General features: G+C 40.7%; 1 protein-coding gene and 1 pseudogene across 10 annotated transcripts in view; one reads left to right on the top strand and one right to left on the bottom strand.

Moving 5' to 3' along the window:
* DAG1 (dystroglycan 1) overlaps positions 1 to 19,392 on the bottom strand; it is a 67,910-nt gene that overhangs the window by 32,068 nt on the left and 16,450 nt on the right. The window contains exon 2 of one of the 9 annotated variants that reach the window (XM_079155484.1): positions 8,520 to 8,637. The exons of the other annotated variants lie outside the window; for them this stretch is intronic. The gene's annotated coding sequence lies outside the window, so the exon portion shown is untranslated. The remainder of the gene's footprint in view (positions 1 to 8,519; positions 8,638 to 19,392) is intronic. 9 annotated transcript variants of the gene reach the window in all.
* On the top strand, positions 3,040 to 7,421 carry LOC306670707 (RNA 3'-terminal phosphate cyclase-like; annotated as a pseudogene). The gene has a single exon. The product of its transcript is annotated as an RNA 3'-terminal phosphate cyclase-like (transcript).

Raw genomic sequence — 19,392 nt, 5'->3', positions numbered from 1 at the left:
TGGGTACAGCATTTGCCTGGCATGCACAAAGTCATGGGTTTGATCCTCAGCACAGCAAAAACAACAAAAAAGCACAGAAGGTATTCCAGAAGAAGACACTACTACAATAGGAGATGAAAGATCCCTAAGTATATTGCCCCTGAAGACCTCCCAGTGGGACAAGATGTGGGGGTGAGAGACAGTAACGATGATGATTCTAAGCCTGTATAGGCATAGGCTAATGTGTTTTTAACAATAACAAAAAAGTTTAAAAACGAAGTTTAAAAAGAAAAAAATCATAGAATGAGAATATAAAGAAAATATTTTTTGACTAGCCGTACAACACATTTGTGTTATTAAAAGAGTGAAAAGTTGTTTTTAATTTTAAAGTTTATAAAGTAAAAAAGTTGCAGTAAGCTAAGGTTACTGCTGAAGAATTTTTAAATTTATAAATTTAAGGTAGCTGAAGCACACAGTGTTACAAAGTCTGAAGTAGTATAAAGTCCTAGGCCTTCGTATTCACTGACTCACTCATAACAACTTCCAGTACTGCAAGTTCCAATCATGCTAAGTGCCTTACACAGGTATCCCTTCTTGACTGATAGATTCACTGATTGCAGTATTGAGGACTGAACCCAGGGGTGTTCTATCACTGAACTACATCCTCGGTTCTTTTTTATTTTGAGACAGAGTCTCACTAAGTTGTTGAGGCTGACATCAAACTTGCAATTCTCTGTTTCAGCCTCCCAAGTCACTGGGATTATAGGCATACACTAACACACCTGGCTCCTCTTTTAATATTTCATGTAGTATTTCTATTGTACCTTTTATATGATCAAACACACATAACTGTGCTACAACAGCCTATATTATTTGGTGCAGTGACATGCTATACAAGTCTGTAGTCTAACACCAATAAGCTATATCAGATAATCTAGAAATGCAATAGGCTGTACCACCTAATTTTGCATAAGTACACTCTGTGACAGTCACATAACAAAACTCTTAATACATTTCTCAGAATGAATCCCCATTATTAAGTGACCCACAAATGTAGACTAATATAAACAGGCATCTTCCAAGTAAGTACTTACTGGAAACTAAAATTTACTTTTTGACTCACCAAGTTACCCCTCATTATCCTATCCCCTCAGACAAAGAAAGTGCGGCTACACTGTGAGGCAGGATCGTCAATGTCTGTTGTGGTCAAAGGTGAAAGGTGAAAGATGAGAGCTGCCCTGAGGAAAAAAAGGAGAACCACCCACTGTCCAGGTATTGATAGCATTTACTCTGCTGTTCCCTCCCCAACCGGGTAATTGGCACAGAGCAGGTATTTGGCAGACTTCTGCACAGTACAGAGAAAAGCCTAAAGGCAATGACCACCTGATTTCATATTTTCAAGTTAAAAGCTGAGATTTCTGATTTTTTTCTATTACACTTCAAAAGAAAAAAATAGCAGCACCACAACTGTAAACTCATATGCTAACCTGGCTTTAATGAATTGTTTGGCAAGTGTGCTGGCTGCTCGCCTTCCTGACCTAATCAAACTTCAAAGCAGAGGAATGAGATGAAATGTCAGCATGGTGTCAGTCATCCCCAGCTCCCTGCTCTGCCCCATTCCCATATAACTGCAGTGGCTGACCCTGTCAGCAGCCCTAAAATGTATGAGTGGGACCCATAGCCCAATGCCTCAAGAGCCAAACAAGAGTGCTCCAGCCCCTGATGACTGTAAATTCTTGCAAGTTCACTATAAGGCATCATTATACTGAGTATTTAAACAAATATTTCAACTTTCAGTGTTTAAAGCTGTGACCTACTTTGAGTCACATTCTTTTTTTGGCCACATTCTTAAAAGTTTGATCATTAATAAAATTTTCTTGCCAGAAACTGCTAGATCAACACTCCTTGTTTATAAAAGGACAAGACAAGACAGGCATAGTAGAACATGACTGCAATCCCACTGATTAGGAGGCTGAAGCACAACTGAAAAGTTTGAGGCCAGTCTCCCAACTTAGCAAGACCTTGTCTCAAAAAAGTAAAAAAAGACTGGGGAGCTGGGCATGGTGGCACAAACCTGTGATCCCAGCGACTTGGGAGGCTGAGACAACAGGATCACTAGTTTAAGACCAGTTTAAGCAACTTAGTGAGGTTCTAAGCAATTTGGCAAGACCCTGCCTCAAAACAAAAAATGAAAAATAAAATGGGCTAGAGATATGGTTCAGTAGTTAAGTTCCCCTGGATTAAATTCCTAGTATTTTTTAATTTAAAAATTAAAAACAAAAGGACAAGACAAAAAGTGCACCCATTGCCTTTGCTCAGGATTTCCTACTAGCAGAATTCCTTCCCTTCCACAGATGACTCTAATTGGCCCTTTCACCTGCTTCAATTCTGCCACAGCTGCAAATCCTGAATAATCAGAAACTCCTCTGGTAGTATTAGGTGTGTACTTTCAAATGCTGGAACAAAACAACCAAAAGACGACTTTGCAGACTCCTAAAATCCCTGCTCTGTAAAGAAAGCTATGGCCACTCTATGACTAGGTATTAAAGTGGTGGGCCAGATCAATGATGAGCAAAACTAGGATGTCTGCTATGTCTGACCTCAGAATAGGCTTTCTTAGAGCTACCCAACAGCACCAACTCCCAGTAAACTGGTGATGGCAAGACTCTTTGGTCAGGCCCTGCCAGCTCCCATGCTGCTAGCTTTCCCTGGCAAAGATGCTGATTTGTTCATTAAGGGTCACAGTACATATCCAGAAAAGTATATCCAGTTTAGGCACTTCTATGCTAAATAACACTGAAAACACCCAAGTGCTTTCCTCTTCCCTTAAAGCCACAGGACAACCCAGCCACTGTCTGCCATACTGGATTTATACCTAGGTTAGTATGAAGAAATCTTTGCTCTCACCTCCTACTGTCTCCACTTTCTCTTTCTACCATATTTGATCGTTCCCTTAACAGAGATGAAAAGTGGATTTATACTCTGTAGTAATTATAAATTAATTCTTGTATTTAAGAACCCAAGGATTAAAAACTAAAGGCAAAAAGGAATAAGGGAATGATAACGCTATCTTATCAAACCTACAGCTTATCTTATCAAAAGGGTGCAGCTATAATTTACAAGTTCCCAAATACTTTGTAGCAACAGCTACAAAGCAGTTTTCAGTGGTGACCCAAATCTACTGATACATGGATGGTGTTTTCTTCTTCCAAATAGTCTTGGGGGGGATCTCTTGAATTTCCGTCGGACCACTGTCAAGCATGGATGGACCCCCATGGTCCAAGTGGACAGAGATCCCACCAGCCTACAGCTTAATCCTTCAGATGCTTTATCTTCATTTCTCACAAAGGCTTCAATTAGCTTTTATGTGAGCACATAAGTACCCTACAGAATTTCTCTCAGTTTCTATGTAAAGTGTTATTTGTACCAGGATCTAATTAAAGAACCTCTTTTGTAAATGGAAAATTAGTTTTATGTCTTCTTGTTGTGTATTTAGTGAATATTTTTAATCATCCACATTTGACAAGTGTATTTTTAAAAAATGTTTTAAGTTGTAGATGGACACACCTTTATTTATTTATTTTTATGTGGTGCTGAGGATCAAACCCAGTGCCTCACATGTGCTAATAAGCAAGCACTCTACCACTGAGCTACATATAACCCCAGCCCCATCTGGTGAATCTTAAATCTTAAGTTCTGTGGTCTTAAGAATAAAAGTAGCTGGGGCTGGGGCTCAGTGGCAGAACCTTTGCCCAGCACATGGGAGGCACTGGGTTCGATTCTCAGCACCACATAAAAACAAATAAAATAAAGGTTCATTGCCAACTAAAAAAAATTTTAAAAAAACCTAAACCAGGAGCCAGGAATTTCTTTACATTTATCTCATGCTAAAGATGACTCTAAGAAAGAGATGCGGGGCATCTATTCTTTCTGCAACAAAGGCGTGGTCACTGTGAGACAGGCCACAGGGCGCCTACCAGTAGGGCACCTCCCATGGTGGGGCAGTGGGTGGAGGTCCACGTGGGATCATGGAAGAGAGTGGCCAGATCCTCAGAGTCTCCACCACCCTCAGCTGCCTCCTGGGCCTCCCCTTGCAGGTGCAGAAGATCCAAGCGGGCCGCAGCATGGGGGGGGGGGGGCGGGGGCTGAGTATTATGACCTGGAGGTCTCAACATTTATCTGGACTGGAAATGATTCGAGATTTGTGTGATGGGCAACTGGAGGGGGCAGAAACTGGCTCAAGAGAAGTAACCTTCACACCAGAGAAGATCAAAGGTGGAATCCACACAGCAGATACCAAGACAGCAGGGAATGTGTGCCTCTTGATGCAGGTTTCAATGCCATGTGTTCTGTTTGCTGCTTCTCCATCAGAACTTCGTTTGAAAGGTGGAACTAATGCTGAAATGGCACCACGGCTCAACTACACAGTGATGGTCTTCAAGCCAATTGTTGAAAAATTTGGTTTTAAATTTAAGTGTGACACTAAAATAAGGGGCTATTATCCAAAAGATGGTGAAGTGAAGTGATTGTCCGAATGTCACCAGTTACACAGTTGAACCCAATAAATTTAACTGATCATGGTTCTGTGACTAAGATATATGGAAGAGCTTTTGTTGCTGGTGTCTTGCCATTTAAAGTAGCAATTTAAAGTAGATATGGCGGCAGCAGCTGTGAGATGTATCAGAAAAGAGATCAGGGATCTATATGTTAACATTCAGCCTGTTCAGGAACCCAAAGACGAAGCACTTGGCAATGGAAATGGAATAATCATTATTGCTGAGACATCCACTGGCTGTTTGCAGGATCATCGCTTGGGAAGCGAGCTGTAAGGTTGGAATTGACGCTGCTGAAATGTTGTTAGCTAACCTTAGACACAGTGGAACTGTGGATGAGTTTCTGCAAGACCAGCTGATTATTTCCATGGCATTGGACAGTGGAGTTTCCAGAATAAAAACAGGACCAGGTACACTCCATACACAAACTACTATGCATTTTGCCAAACAACTAGCAAAGGCTAAATTTACTGTGAAGAAATCAGAAGATGAAAATGCCTCTAGAGACACTTATATTATTGAATGCCAAGGAACTGGGATGAGAAATCCGAATCTATAGGGTATTTACCTCTTAAACAATACCTCAGTGTTGTATTGCACTAATTTATTTCATGCATACTACAAAACAATGAATATTATTAAAGGACCTGACTAAATTTGGATATGAAGTATGATATTCTAGATTTACTGAAAGTGCTCCATCAAATTAATCTTACTTTGAATATCTCCTGAGATATGGGCAATAAATGTAAGAATTGATGGATATGTATGATAGCCAATTTCAATATTAAATTATTAAAATATTCTTTAGGGCTGGGGATATAGCTCAGTTGGTAGAGTGCTTGCCTGTCAAGTACAAGGCCCTGGGTTCAATCCCCAACACCACAAAAAAAAAAAAAAATTTTTTTATACTCAGGGAAAAAAAAAAAAAAAAATGACTCAATTTATTAACAACATGGTCCTCTTAACAAGCTGACTCCTCATAGAACTATGGGAGATAGTCACTGCCCTACCTGCTCAGAATTTCCTTGGTATGAGGGTATAGAATTTATCTGATAAAACAGGATTTGGCCTCTGGTCTCTCCATCTACTTATTCCTTGATGACATTTTTGTAGGGGGGAATAAAAGATGTAGAGATAAGCAGAACAGTGACCAAAAGGGGCTGGAGAGAAGCCCTTTATCTTTGCAAAGTGATTTATCATAAGACAACAAGACATGGTGGGCTTGAGACATTTTTTACTGGCTGAGAAAATGGCTACAAAAACCGCAGTCCTCTGTAGGATCTTACAAACCTCACTGTTACTACTCACCCTACTCACCTGGTTCAGAAGTAAAGGGGAAGGAGGAAAATAGGAAACCACTGGCTACTCTGAAATGCTTCTCTTCCCAAGAGAGGGAGCAGCCCTCCAGTACTCTGCCAGTCTTAGACAATCACCTGCCATTTCTAGCAAATACTTAGATGAAAACCTAGACTTCTTTGGGACAAGGAACTAAAAACATAGCACATTCACCAGTTGCCAGTAGAATTTGACAAAAATTTATTTTTTTTAAATCAAGCTCTCTCTATAAACTGATCCACAAAGACGTCTCAAAAAAGTCACTCTAGACTTGCAAAGAGGTCACATGCAGAAGAGCTAAAAAACAGGAAGTTCCCCAGCACACACATGACCCCAGAGTCTCCACCCCTCACACTCCAAGGACTAGTGTAGCAGCTTGTGTGTGTGTGTGTGTGTGTGTGTGTGTGTGTGTGTGTGTGTGTGTGTGTGGCAGGGGAGGGGTCTGTCCTATGACGCTAACTTAAAGAAAGCTAGTTTGCAAATCTAACTTTCAAATTACTTACAATTCATCTACAGATTTCAGTTATCTTTTGTTCTTATAGGTTGATAAATATTACATTATTTTTTTCCAGTGCTGGGGATCAAACCCAAGTCCTTACACATGCTAGGCAAGTACTCTACCCTTGAGCTATACTACAAGCCCCTAAGTATTCAATTGGACACTGACCGTAGGGCTAGAGAAGTAACAAGGCCTTCATCTGCACAGGTATCATCAGCACCTCAGAGAGAATCCATGTGCACCTGTACTGGTTATTTCCGTTGCAGGTCCTGCTAGGTGATACCACAACACTAAGCACACTGACTGGGCTCAAGACCAACAAATGGTTGGAACATGGCACTTACTGCAGGTCCGGACACAGCTGGCATTAAATCATTTCCAAAACATTCTGAAGGCAAGTGAACCTGTTTGAACCTCATCTATCCCTCAATAGGAAAGCTACAGTCCCTGTCCAACATAAACTCAGCCATGGCTGTCTTCTCAGTATACAACAGTCAAGGGGTCAGTGATTAAAAGGGATTCAGAACTCCTGAAAACAGAGTGACAGTCGGTATAAGTATAAGCAGAAATAGTAATATTTTTGGCCAACTAGATTTGTTTTTATTATTCCCTACATTAAGTCTAATTCTACTCTCAGAACCTTGTTTTCTAAGCAAATGCAGAATAAAATATAATACAACAATAATCAACAGCATGAATAGAGAGATAACTTGGCAAGTGACAAATTAATGATACTTGATATTTGTTTCACTCTTTAGATGAAAGACACAGAATAAATATCAAAGAAACACCTACTGTTTGCTTCTACAATAATTACTTTTCCTCTTTTATCATAAGCACTTTGCTATAACAAAGAAACATGCAATAAGAATCACATTTTCAGCCAGGCATGGTGGCGCATTACTGTAATCCCAGCAGCTCAGGAAGCTGAGGCAGGAGAATGGCAAATTCAAAGCCAGTCTCAGCAAAAGTGAGGCAGTATGCAACTCAGTGAGACACTGTCTCAAAATATAAAGTAGGGCTGGGGATGTGGCTCAGTGGTTGAGTGCCCCTGAGTTCATGCCCCGATATAAAAAAAAAAAAAAGGGGGGGGGGGGGATCACATTTTCTTAAAGCTTTTTTTTTCAGGAGAGGTAACCTAGGATTGAACCCAGACACATTTTACCACTGAGCTATATCCCCAGTCCTTTTTTATTTTGAGAAAGGGTCTCACTAAGTTGCTTAGGGTCTTGCTAAGTTGCTGAGACTGGCCTCAAACTTGCAATCCTCCTGCCTCAACTCCCAAGCTGCTGGGATTATAGGGGTATGCCACCGTGAATTGCTCTTGATGATTTTTAGTCAATTAACTATGACCACCTACTCAGTATCAGACACTGTCCTACCTTACTCCTATTCATCTACTTTTTTGAGGGGACAGGGGCACAAGAGTGTGTGGCAGAGGGTTGCCAACAATTGAACCCAGGGTCACTTAACCACTGAACCACATCCCCAGGACTTTTTATTTTTTAATTTGAGACAGGGTCTCACTGAGTTGCTTAAGGTCTCACTAAATTGCTGAGGCTGGCCTTGAACTTACAACCCCCCTGCCTCGGCGTCCTCAGCCACTGGATTACAGGCATGCATCACTATGCCCAGCCTATCCATCTACTCTTTAACTGCAACTCCCTTCCATTATTGTTTTGATCTCTTCACAAATGAAGAACTCTATAAAATGAAAAAGTTATCTTAGAGAATCAAGTCTGAGGAAAAATTACATGAACTTCTGTTTCTCAATAAAAGTTCTCCCTACCAGTCTAGGTGGAAAGCTCCTTAAGGGTTGAGGCAGGGTCTATTTCACCTGGGTCCTGGGATCTGAACTGGTTCAGTGGGGACTAGACGGCAGGGTCTGGCCAGGATGAAAGCAGGTAAAGGTCAGTACCAATCTGGGTAAGCCAAAGACTCAAAACAGAACTTCCACTTCCTGGAAAGTCTGTCCATTCAAGAGCACTGGGAGGAGGATGGGGAGGATCTGGGCAGATACCTGCTTTCCCTTGGCCTACACTGGAAGATGGATACGATGTCACCGCCCAATGATGAAGGTCAAGACCCACTTTTCCAGTTAAGTTCAAAAATAGATCAAAGACATGTCAGAGTGAGTACTGGTTCCTTACCTCCTACGCTCCTTCTTTCACCAGTTATTTCTCCACTCCCACCACAAACCTTGGCCAGCACTGTCCCAGGTTCCTGGCTCATGGTTTACTTCTGGTCACTCTGCTTTGGGCTCCACTCCTGCACAAGCAGGAACATCAAATCATTGCCCACTCAGCCTGCTGAACTAAGGTTTGTCTACTTATTCTCAGGACTGAACTTCAAGCTATCCTTCTCCTAAAAGAATACCCTTCCTTCACTACTCCATGAATGCTTTTCCTTCTAAGCATGCTCCATCCCAGTCTCCATTCAACAATGAGCACATTCTCCTGAACATAACTATGCTCCATTTAACCTGGTGTACTCACTCCTACAACATCCGTCCTTCAACAAACCAGTCCTTCAACAGAACAGATGGTTACATAAGTATTTGGTCGATGAATTAATACAAATCAATGTTTTTCCTTAAATGTGGCTCCATAGTTGGGCATGGTAGTGCATGCCTGTAATCCCAGTAATTCAGAAGGCTAAAGTGGGAGGATCCCAAGTTCAAGACCAGCTTCAGCAATATAGCAAAGCCCTAAGCAACTTAGTGAGACCCTGTCTCAAAAGGAAATAAGGCTGATGATGTGGCTTACTGGTTAAGCAACCCTGGGTTCAAGTCTGGGTACCCCATCCAAAAAAAGAAAATTGGCTCCATAACAAAATTTATTCCTTCCCTTTGCTTTACTACTTTGAAAAGACTTAGTATTTTCCAAAGTCAGGCAGAAGAACTCATCTGAGGAAGACAATTATCACAGAAGTGAGCTTTAGGTGGCCTCAGATGAGGGTTGTCTGCCATCTGTTGTTAGCTGGGAACTCCCAACTAATGGGCAGGTTTAATGGCACCTTATGAATGTCTAGTTCTGCCTCTATGAGACTAGCTAAGTTTTTCTTTCCTTTTTGATAGTTGCTGGGGATTGAACCCAGGTCCTCACTCATGCTAGATAAGTACTCTACCACTAAGTTACACTACACTCTCAACCCTAAGTTTCTTAATTGGATGAAAGGCACAAGTTCTGCTACTCTCCAGAGCAGTGGCTCTAAATCCTGGCCACACGTTAGAACCACCCAGGCAAGGCATTTAAAAAGTTTATCCTAGGGGTTGGAGCTGTGGCTCAGTGGTAGAGAACATGCCTAGCAAGCATGAGGCACCGCATTTGATCCTCAGTGCCTCATAAAAATAAATAAAATAGAGGTATTGTGTCCAGCTACAACTAAAAATACAATATAATAAAATAAAAATTTTTAAGTTTATTCTAGCCACACATGGTGGCAATGCCTATAATCACAGCAAATCAGGACTGAAACAGAAGGATCACAAGTCTGAGGCCAACCTCAGCAATTTAATGATACCCTGTCTCAAAAATAAATAAATAAGCCATGTGCAGCAGTACACGTCTGTAATCCCAGCAACTTGGAAGGATGAGGCAGGAGGATCATGGGTTCAAACCCAGCCTCAGCAAAGGTGAAGCCCTAAGCCACTCAGTGAGACCCTATCTCTAAATAAAACACAAGATAGGGCTGGGGATGTATGTGGCTCAATAGTCGACTGCCCATGAGTTCAATCTCCGGTGGCGGGGTGCAGGGGTGGAAGCATACAAAATAAATAAATAGAGGGGCCAGGATTGTGGCTCAGTGGTAGAGTGCTTGTCTGGTACATGTGAGGCAGTGGGTTCCATTCTCAGCACCACATAAAAATAAATAAATAAAATAAAGGTATGTGTCCATCTACACTAAAAAAATATTTAAAAATAAACAGATAGATAGATGTATCTCAGCAACAAAGCACCCCTGGGTTCAATTCCCAGTATTAAAAAAAAAAAAAAAAAAAAATCAGAATAATGAGGCAGAAGGATTGCAAGTTCAAGACCAGCCTGGGTAACTTAGCAAGATTCCATCTCAAAACAAAATAAAAAAATGTTTATTTCTGGGAGCCAGGCATGGTGGTACATGCCTATATCTCAGTGACTAACGAAGCTGAAGAAGGAAGATCACAAGTTAGAGACCAAACTCAGCAGTTTAACAAGACCCTGAGGAACTCAGAGAGATCCTGTCACCAAATAAATAAGAGGGCTGAGGATATAGCTTAAATGGTAGACCGCCCAAGTTCATCCCTAGTATCACCAAAAAAATAATAAATAAAAATAAATAAGTCAAGTGTGCTTATAACCCGCATGCCTATAACCCCAGTGCTTCAGGATACTGAGGCTGGAGACAAGTTCAAGGCTTGCCTCAGCAACTGCACAGGATCCTGTCTCAAAAAAATAAGGGGCTGGGGTTGTGGCTCAGTGGTAGAGCACTTGACTAGCACATGTGAGGCACTTGGTTTGATCCTCAGCACCACATAAAAATAAACAAATAAAGGTATTGTGTCCATCTACAACTTAAAAAAATTTTAAATAAATAAATAAAAATAAAAAATAAAAAGGACTGGGGATGTAGCTCATTGGTAGAGTGACTGACTAGTATGGGCAAAGTCCAGGGTTCAATCTATAGCACTGAAAAAAAGAACAGGAGGTATACAAGTATATTTAGGGGTCCAGACAACACAGTGAACAGACACTGAAGGAATTAAAACTGGTGCAGCTGAACAAATCCAAGGAATTCCTTATGGCCCAACGTACATATATAATCCTCACCAGGGCAAGGACTCTTTTATTAAAACACCCATAATCCTAAATGGTCCAGAACATTTCTCCCAGATTTCCCATCAAAAGCAACAGGGCTCAAAGGCAGTAGTGGCATACAAGGAACCAATGATACTGGAGTTGTTCTCTTTGCTGGTTTCCTGGTCCCAGCTCTTCTTAGGGTGGCAGCAGTTGCAACAGTCCCTGGCTCCACCCTGATACTGTGGCATGAGCTCAAGCACCTGAAGTTGGCCTCTACCTACTGCCTAACCAGTTTTCTCATCAGTGAAAGGCTGTTTCAAACCTCACAGGGCCACTGTCAGGTGAACTGAGAGTGACAAAACAGTCACTCAGACTGGTGGCTACACAGACTAAGCTCTCCATAAATACTGCCTGTTTCAAAGACTATGGTTTATCCTGTACTCAACAGCCAAAATTAGGACTATCATGTTCTGGATGCTGTGGTACTACAAGGCTGGCAACATGACCCTGGATGCTCACAATAAACCTGCTGATCAGCTAATGTCTCTTTTACGACATAAAGAAACAAATCCATGCCAAGAGATTGAGCCAGAAGTGGAAGACCAGTTCACCAGATTAACTTGCCCAAACCAGAACTGATATACCACGGTCCCAAGGAGCTCACAACTGCTGCCCAGGGATCCAATTCAACTACTTGAAGAACATAAGACCCTATGTAACTAGACAAAGACATCAGCCACCTGTTCAACTCAATGCTAACTGAGAGCTCTCAGAGCAGCCCTAGGCTTCCTTGTGACATCTGTACACAGAGTCCTCCTCTTCATGACCAAAACTCTCCTCTAGACCAAAACCTGTAAGCAGCTCTATCTTGGAGCCCTTAGACACATCATCCCTCTTATTCCCAACTCAAACAGCACTGATGGAACTGCTCCCTACACACTCAGGGTGTGCAGGGCTCTTTGTACCACCCTCACTGGCTGGCACAAATCAGGTACTCACAAGCATCTGTTAAGTGAAGTTTTTTGGGCTAAGGATGTAGCTCAGCATCAGAGCTCTTGTCTACCATGCATGAGCCCTTGGGTTCCATCCCTAGTTCTGCCCAAAAAAGAAAAAAGGTGGTTTTGGGGCTGGGGATATAGCTCAGTTGGTACAGTGCCTGCCTTACATGCATAAGGCCCTGGGTTCAATCCCCAGCACCACAAAAAAAAAAAAAAGTTTTTTTTTTTGTTGTTATTTTTTTCCTAATTCCTCTCTCCTTCCAGATCTCAGCTCCTTAAATACTATTTCCTCAGGAAACCTACCCAATAAGGCCCTCTATTATTTAACAGCTTTTCTTCTTCATTAAATTCTCAGAATATGTATAATTACACAACTGGTGTGACTCTGTACCAGGTACAGTCAAGAGAAATGAGAAGTTGTGCTACACTTGTATACAATGGGTCAAAATGCATTCTACTGTCATATATAACTAATTGGAACAAATTTTTTAAAATATCAGAATAGTGAAAACAGGGGCCAGATTTTATTTATTCATATCTAACAACAGTATAGGGAGAATACAGATTCCTATGATATTGGCACCGACCTAAAAACCACCTGCTCCATAGCGTCAAGGGATACTGCACCACTACCTCAAAGCCCTGACTATAGCACAAACAGCACTGCCTCACAGAGCCATGCTTCAAGCAGCCCATAATTTAGAGCTAGAGTTTCTGAAGTCAACATTCAAGTATACCCTTCCTCTTTAGAAATCATCTCAGTGATTCTGATAATTTTCCACCAGTTAGGCAGAAATAATTTTTTTTTCTGACACAAGCAGGGCCTGCTATTATTTTGCTTATAAAGTCTATTTTGGAACTGGGGGTATAGTTCTGGGGTATAGTGTGTGCTTAACATGTGCAGAGCCCTGGGTTCAATTCCCAGCACCAAAAATAAAATCCATCACATGTTCCTTTTTCCACTGAAAATGAAAGTCAAGAACTGGACACTCAAGAAACTCCTTTATTCAACTGCAACATGATTGATTTTTTTTTTTTTTTTTTTTGGCCATGCAGAGGAAAGAACAAGAACACAGGACCTCACAAATTAGGCAAAGCTTCTACCACTGAGCTAGACTCCTAATGACATGATTAAGTAACTGAATAGAAAATCAGATTTATCGTTAAGTTGGGTGTTGTGGCACATGCAGCATCTCAGGAGGTTAAAGAAGGAAAATCACAAGTTCCAGGCCAGACTTGGCAATTTAGCAAAACTCTTTCTTAAAATAAAAAATAAAATGGGCTAGGGATGTAGCTCAGTAATAAAGCCTCTTTGCTTTTAATCCCCAGTGCCACAGGGGAAAAAAGAAAATAAAAATCAAATTTATTGTAAAAGATTTTTCAGTAAATAAAACTACCATGCACCCATATCTAGGTTTCCACATGCCACTCCAAGTAAAAGAAACCAAGTACTTGGGAGGATCACTTGAGCCCATGAGTTCAAGACCAGCCTGGGTCAGGGCAGACACCAGGATGGGGCAATAAGTCTGAAAATCGTGTTACATCAGAAAGTCAGGAAGTCCTGGGTACAGTGGCGCACACATGTAATCCCAGCGGCTCAGAAGGCTGAGGCAGGAGGATCATGAGTTCAAAAGTCAGTCTCAGCAACTTAGCAAGGCACTTAGCAACCCAGTGAGATCCCCTCTCTAATAAAAAATAAAAAGGGGTTAAGGATGTGGCTCAGGGGTTAAGCACCCCTGGGTTCAATCCCCAGTACCAAAAAAAAAGGAAAGCCAGGAAATGCTCAAATAATAAGGATCATCAAAAGAACACAAGAACCAGGGCTGGGGTTGTGACTCAGTGGTGGAATGCTTACCTAACACATGTGAGGCACTGTGTTCGATCCTCAGCAACACATAAGAGCCAGTCTCAAGGGGCTCCCCCAACTGACCAAACCTGGGACACTAGGCATCAAAATGAATGCGGATAGGAATATATAATAACTGCACCAAGAATTATACATTACACAAACCAATAAATTTAAAAAGGTAGAATATAAGATAATTCTTCCTTAGAGTAAAATGACACTAATTTCAATACAAGGTTAATGATGGCATTAGAAGGATCATTAGATGCTGAAGTAGAGGGTCAAAGTGATATGACAACAGAAAATTTACAGTCTCATGTGTTCCCCCCATAGGTGACTTAATTAAAAAGGAAAAAATAGAAACTTTTCAGTGGAGAAAACTGCAAGGCAGTTTCCCTCAATGAGAGCTCATCATAAGGACAAATCAGTGCCTTGTGCCTATCCATATGGGGCTACTGAAGTGCAACTGCAATAAATGAGGAAATCTTAATATAAACTGTAGATTATAATGTTATACCAATATTACATCTCCTGATTTTGATAGCTACACCATGGTTACATAAAACAAAGTTCTCATTCTTAGGAAATACAGAACTGAATATCCAGGAATAAAGGGAGGGCTGGACTCAGTGGTAGAGAGCTTGCACAGAGAGCTTACAAAGCCCTGGGTTCAATCCCCACTGCTGGCGGTAGGTGGAGCAATAAAAGAATAAAGAGGTGTGGTGTCTGCCAATTACTTATAGATGGTTCAGGAAAAAAATTACAGATAGGAAAGACAGAATGACAAACAAAATGTAAAGTAATATTGAACCCAGATAAAGAGTATTTAAGAATTCCTTGAGTTATTTAAACTTTCCTAACAATTTGAAGTTATACCCCAAAAAGTTACAAAAATATAATTTAACCCCTAAAAAGTTATAAAAATATACACACATTAAATGGAAAAAAAAAAAAATAAGCGTAAGAGGGAAACAGGGCAAGGTCCAACTCCCTCTCGGGACCTCCCCAACAGCACAGAGCTATTTACCAACAGAAGAAAAGCAAAGTCTGCAGCTGAGCTCTGTAAACCATGACTACCTATATAATCCTTGTCCTACCACTTACCTGAACACCCCAATGCTTGTACATTAGGATTCTGGACTTTAAGAACCAAACCTTTAAACAGCACTATTCCACACATATATCCTACCATGTCCCTAAGCCCTCCAAGTTTATGAGGAGAATCATTTTCCTCTGGAAACACTCTAAACACAAAATATGCATAAAAGGATTTTGTTTATTTGTCTTAAAAGCAACCTGACCAGAAAGATGTGCTCAGCTGATGAAGGGCAGACTGTCTTCTACACATGTATCAACTGCCAAGTTTCAGGAAAAGGAAGATTCTTGATTTTTTTTTTTTTTTTTTTTTTCTGGTCAACTCTACTATATATCCCTCCTCTTCCTTGGAAGGTGAAGGATATTGGTTCTTAGATGCCTTGTCCATCTCCTCTGTAGTGTTTTGTTCCCAGATAAGAATCAGATCTTACATGGGGACTACCATTGGTTCCCCACCTACTACTATCCCAGTTGAATTTATTAAAGTTACATTTTTCTTTATAAAACCTGAAGAAAAAAAAAAAAGTAACCTGGATTATAATGGCAGAAAATGTCACACTGGAGCCTGAAATAAATTACTACATGATATTGTTTGCTTTAGATTAAAAATAGTTTCATCTTCCCTTCTCAAGAGCCTTCACTCCTTGCGGGGGGGGGCGGCCCTGACCAGATCATCACCAAGTTGAGAGGCTCTGGAGCTAAAGAAAGATCCAGGCAGAGAGAATGCAGTATTTGCCAGCACCAGATCCCCTACTTCCAATCCACCTCACAAAGATAATCACCAATTGTCTGTCCTCTCCTCTGACTTAAGCAAAGTAATTCATAGTGGCGTACGATGGCCCACACCTGTAATTCCAGTTACATTCAGTTCCTCAGGAGGCTGAGGCATGAGGATCAATTTTTTTTTTTTTTTTTTTGCGGTGCTGGGGATCGAACCCATGGTCTTATGCATGGAAGGCAAGCACTCTACCAACTGAGCTATCTCCCCAGCCTGAGGATCAAAAATTTGACTCCAGCCTGGGCAACTTAGTAAGACCCTGTCTCAAAATAAAAAATAAAAAGGACTGAGGATGTAGCTCAGAGATAGAGCAGCCCTAAATTCAATCCCTGGTATCACAAATCAACCAATCAGAGACAGAAAAGAGCCAGGCTTAGTAGTACATTACTGAGGAGGCTGAGGCAAAAAGACTGTTAGACCCTAGGAGTTCAAGGACAGCCCTAAGAACATAAAAGGGGGGGGAAAAAAGTTTGGATTCAAATTTTAAATTTCTGTACAATAAAGGACACCATTAAGAAAGTCAAAAGCCAGTGCCATGGTAACCAGTGCCTATAATCCCAATTGCTCAGTAGGCTGAGGCGAGTTCAAGATGACCTTGGACAGTACTTAAAAAGTAAATATTTCCAGTACTTAAAAAAAAAAAAAAATTATGTGATTGTTTGTTGTGTTGGCACTGGGAATTGAACTTGGGGGCACGCTACCACTGAGCTATATCCCCAGTCCCTTTTTACTTTTTTTTTTTTTTTTTTAATATTGAGACAGGGTTTTGCTAAGTAGCCCAGGTTGGCCTTGAACTTGTGATCCTCCTGCCTCAACCTCCTGAGTAGCTGAGAAACACGTGTCACTACACCCAGCTCGTTTTATTTCATCCTAAAAGCTCAAATGGTATCCCATACTTCATAACTGTCACTTTGTTTTTTTGTGTGTGTGCTGTGACTAAACCCAAGTCTTCACTACTGGGTTACCCAACCCAGCCCTACTCCTCATAAATTTACTAGAACTGGGAGTCCTCAGCCCCTGTGAGGCTCCACTTCCTCACCTGCTTCTGCCTTTGTGTGGCACATTCAAGTATTTAAGTATCTTGCAAGTTTTGCTCTCAATGGCACTCCCTCACCTTATTCTTACATTCTTCTGAGAACAAATCTGAAAATAAAAATCCTAGATGTGAAAATGCTGGGTTCAAAGAGTATTTACAGCTGGATACAGTGGTACACACCTATACTACCAGCTACTACAGAGGCTGAGGCAGGAGAATTTCAAGTTTGAGTCCAGTCTCAGCAACTTAGTAAGGCCCTAAGCAACTTAGTAAGACCCAGTCTCAAAATAAAGAACAAAAAGGACTGGGATGTGACTCAGTGGTAAAGCACCTCTGGATTCAATCAGTACCAAAAAACAAAAAATAAAAAGAATTTTTAAAAATTTTAAAGGACTGGGGATGTGCTCAGTGGTAAAATACCTCTGGAGTCAATCAGTACCAAAAAATAAAAAATAAAACAATTATAAATTTTTTTAAGGGCTGAGGATGTGCTCAGTGGTATAGTGCCCCTGAGTTCAATCTCTAGTATCTAAAACAAAAACAAAGGCTAAGTACATTGGAAATGATACTGGCAAAATGCCTTCTTCTAATATATACTCCCACCTAAAGATATGAATGATGTTTCCCTTACTTTCATTAATATTGAGTTATTGTCAAATTGTCATCAATAACATGAAAAGGAAGGAGGAGGAAGGTGGGGCATATTGAAACAAGAAGTTTGCCCTTCTTATACTGCTTGATTAATGGGCATGGTGGGTAGATGTCATAAATGGAAGTAAAGACACATAATAGTTAGCCAGCATGAGAACACAGGACGGGGAGCTTCTAGATGACTAATGAATCAAAACACAGCACTGTTTTTCTAGTCAAATTTGACAACCTCAAAGGAAAACTGCTATCAAGAATGTATGAACTTGGAGGAACTTCAGATTATGTAGCGGGAAATGAGAGGGAGGAGGGGTATAAAAAATGATGGAATAAAACAGATATCATTACCCTATGTACATGTATGATTACACAAATAGTATGAGTTTACATCGTGTACAACCATAGAAACAAAATGATGTACCCCATTTGTGTACAATGAATCAAAATGCAGTCTGTAAGAAATAAAAATAAATAACTAATTCAAAAAAAAAAAGAACTTATGAACTTGCTGGGCACAGTGGCACACACTTGTAATTCCAGTGACTTGGGAGGCTGAGAAAGGAGGATCACCAGTTCTAGGCCAGGCTGGATAATTTAGCAAAACCCTGACTCACAATAAAATAAAAAAGACCAGGTAGCCAGGCATGGTGGCACACATCTGTAATCCCAGGTAAGGGAGCTGAGACAGGAAGATTCCAATTTCAAGGCTAGCCTCAGCAACTCAGCAAGGCCCTAAGCAACTTAGTGAGACCCTGTCTTAAAATAAAAAATTTAAAAAAAAAAAAAAAAAAAGGAGGGGGGGGCTGGGGAAGTAGATCAGTTGTAAAACACCTCTGGGTTCAATCCCCAGTTTAAAAAAAAAAAACTGGAGATATAGCTCAGTGGTAGAGCAAGTGCAAGACCTCAGCACAAAAATAAAAGAATTTATGGGCTTTTTCTGGGGATGTAGCTCAAAGGTAGGGTGCTTGCTTAGCATTCATGAGGTCCTGAGTTCAATCCCCCAGTCCAATAATTAATAACAACAATTTATGAGCTAATTATTCCAAAATAACAAGGCACCTGTGGTGCTTTATGCAAAAGCCTCACACTTGTCCTATCACTGAGCTACAGTCCCAGCCCTACTTCATTTTAAGACAGGGTTTTGCTCAGTTACTCAACCTGGCCTGAATCTTACCATCCTCCTAGAGTCTAGGGAGTATTTTTAGGTTCCCAAAATTTAATCTTCATATTGTAGTTTCACTGGTAAAACATTAACCATTACTAAATCAAATATCTAAATCTAACTATGTTGCCTGTCATCCTTTGAATGATATGCAGGGATGCTGATAAAAGGAATGATGTCCTAAAGGTCACACTGGAGAAGGAATAATGTGTCCCATGCCAGTACAGCCACTGAGGACAGACCACTGTATGCCTAAACCCATCAGACCACTTTCACCTCTCATCTTTCTCTCTAATCAGCTTAACTTGTGCACATGAACAATTAACCCAACAGAAACAAATACCCACAACAGGCTCTGACATTCCTGCCACCAAAGCACAAAAATATATCTAACTGAACACTTATTATCTAAGCATTTTACATGTAAATTATACTTGTTTAAAAAAATACTGATATCAATAAAATCAAATACTACTACTAGGTTATTAGAAGATTTAGTGAAATTTCTTTATTCACGTAAGAGATTTTCAGTGTGAGGAATGAGAAAACTCAGCCTCTGGCCTAGTAATTTGGCGTGGGGCCTGTTAACTGCCAGTCACCCAAAAGGGACTCCTGAGGACCTTTGCTGCTAGTCAATCACTAACATGATAGAATATGAGAGGTGCCCACACAGAAAACAAGC

Source organism: Sciurus vulgaris (assembly GCF_902686455.1).
Source record: "Sciurus vulgaris genome assembly, chromosome: 10".
Taxonomy (NCBI): domain Eukaryota; kingdom Metazoa; phylum Chordata; class Mammalia; order Rodentia; family Sciuridae; genus Sciurus; species Sciurus vulgaris.
This window is presented reverse-complemented; position numbering and strand designations above follow the sequence as displayed.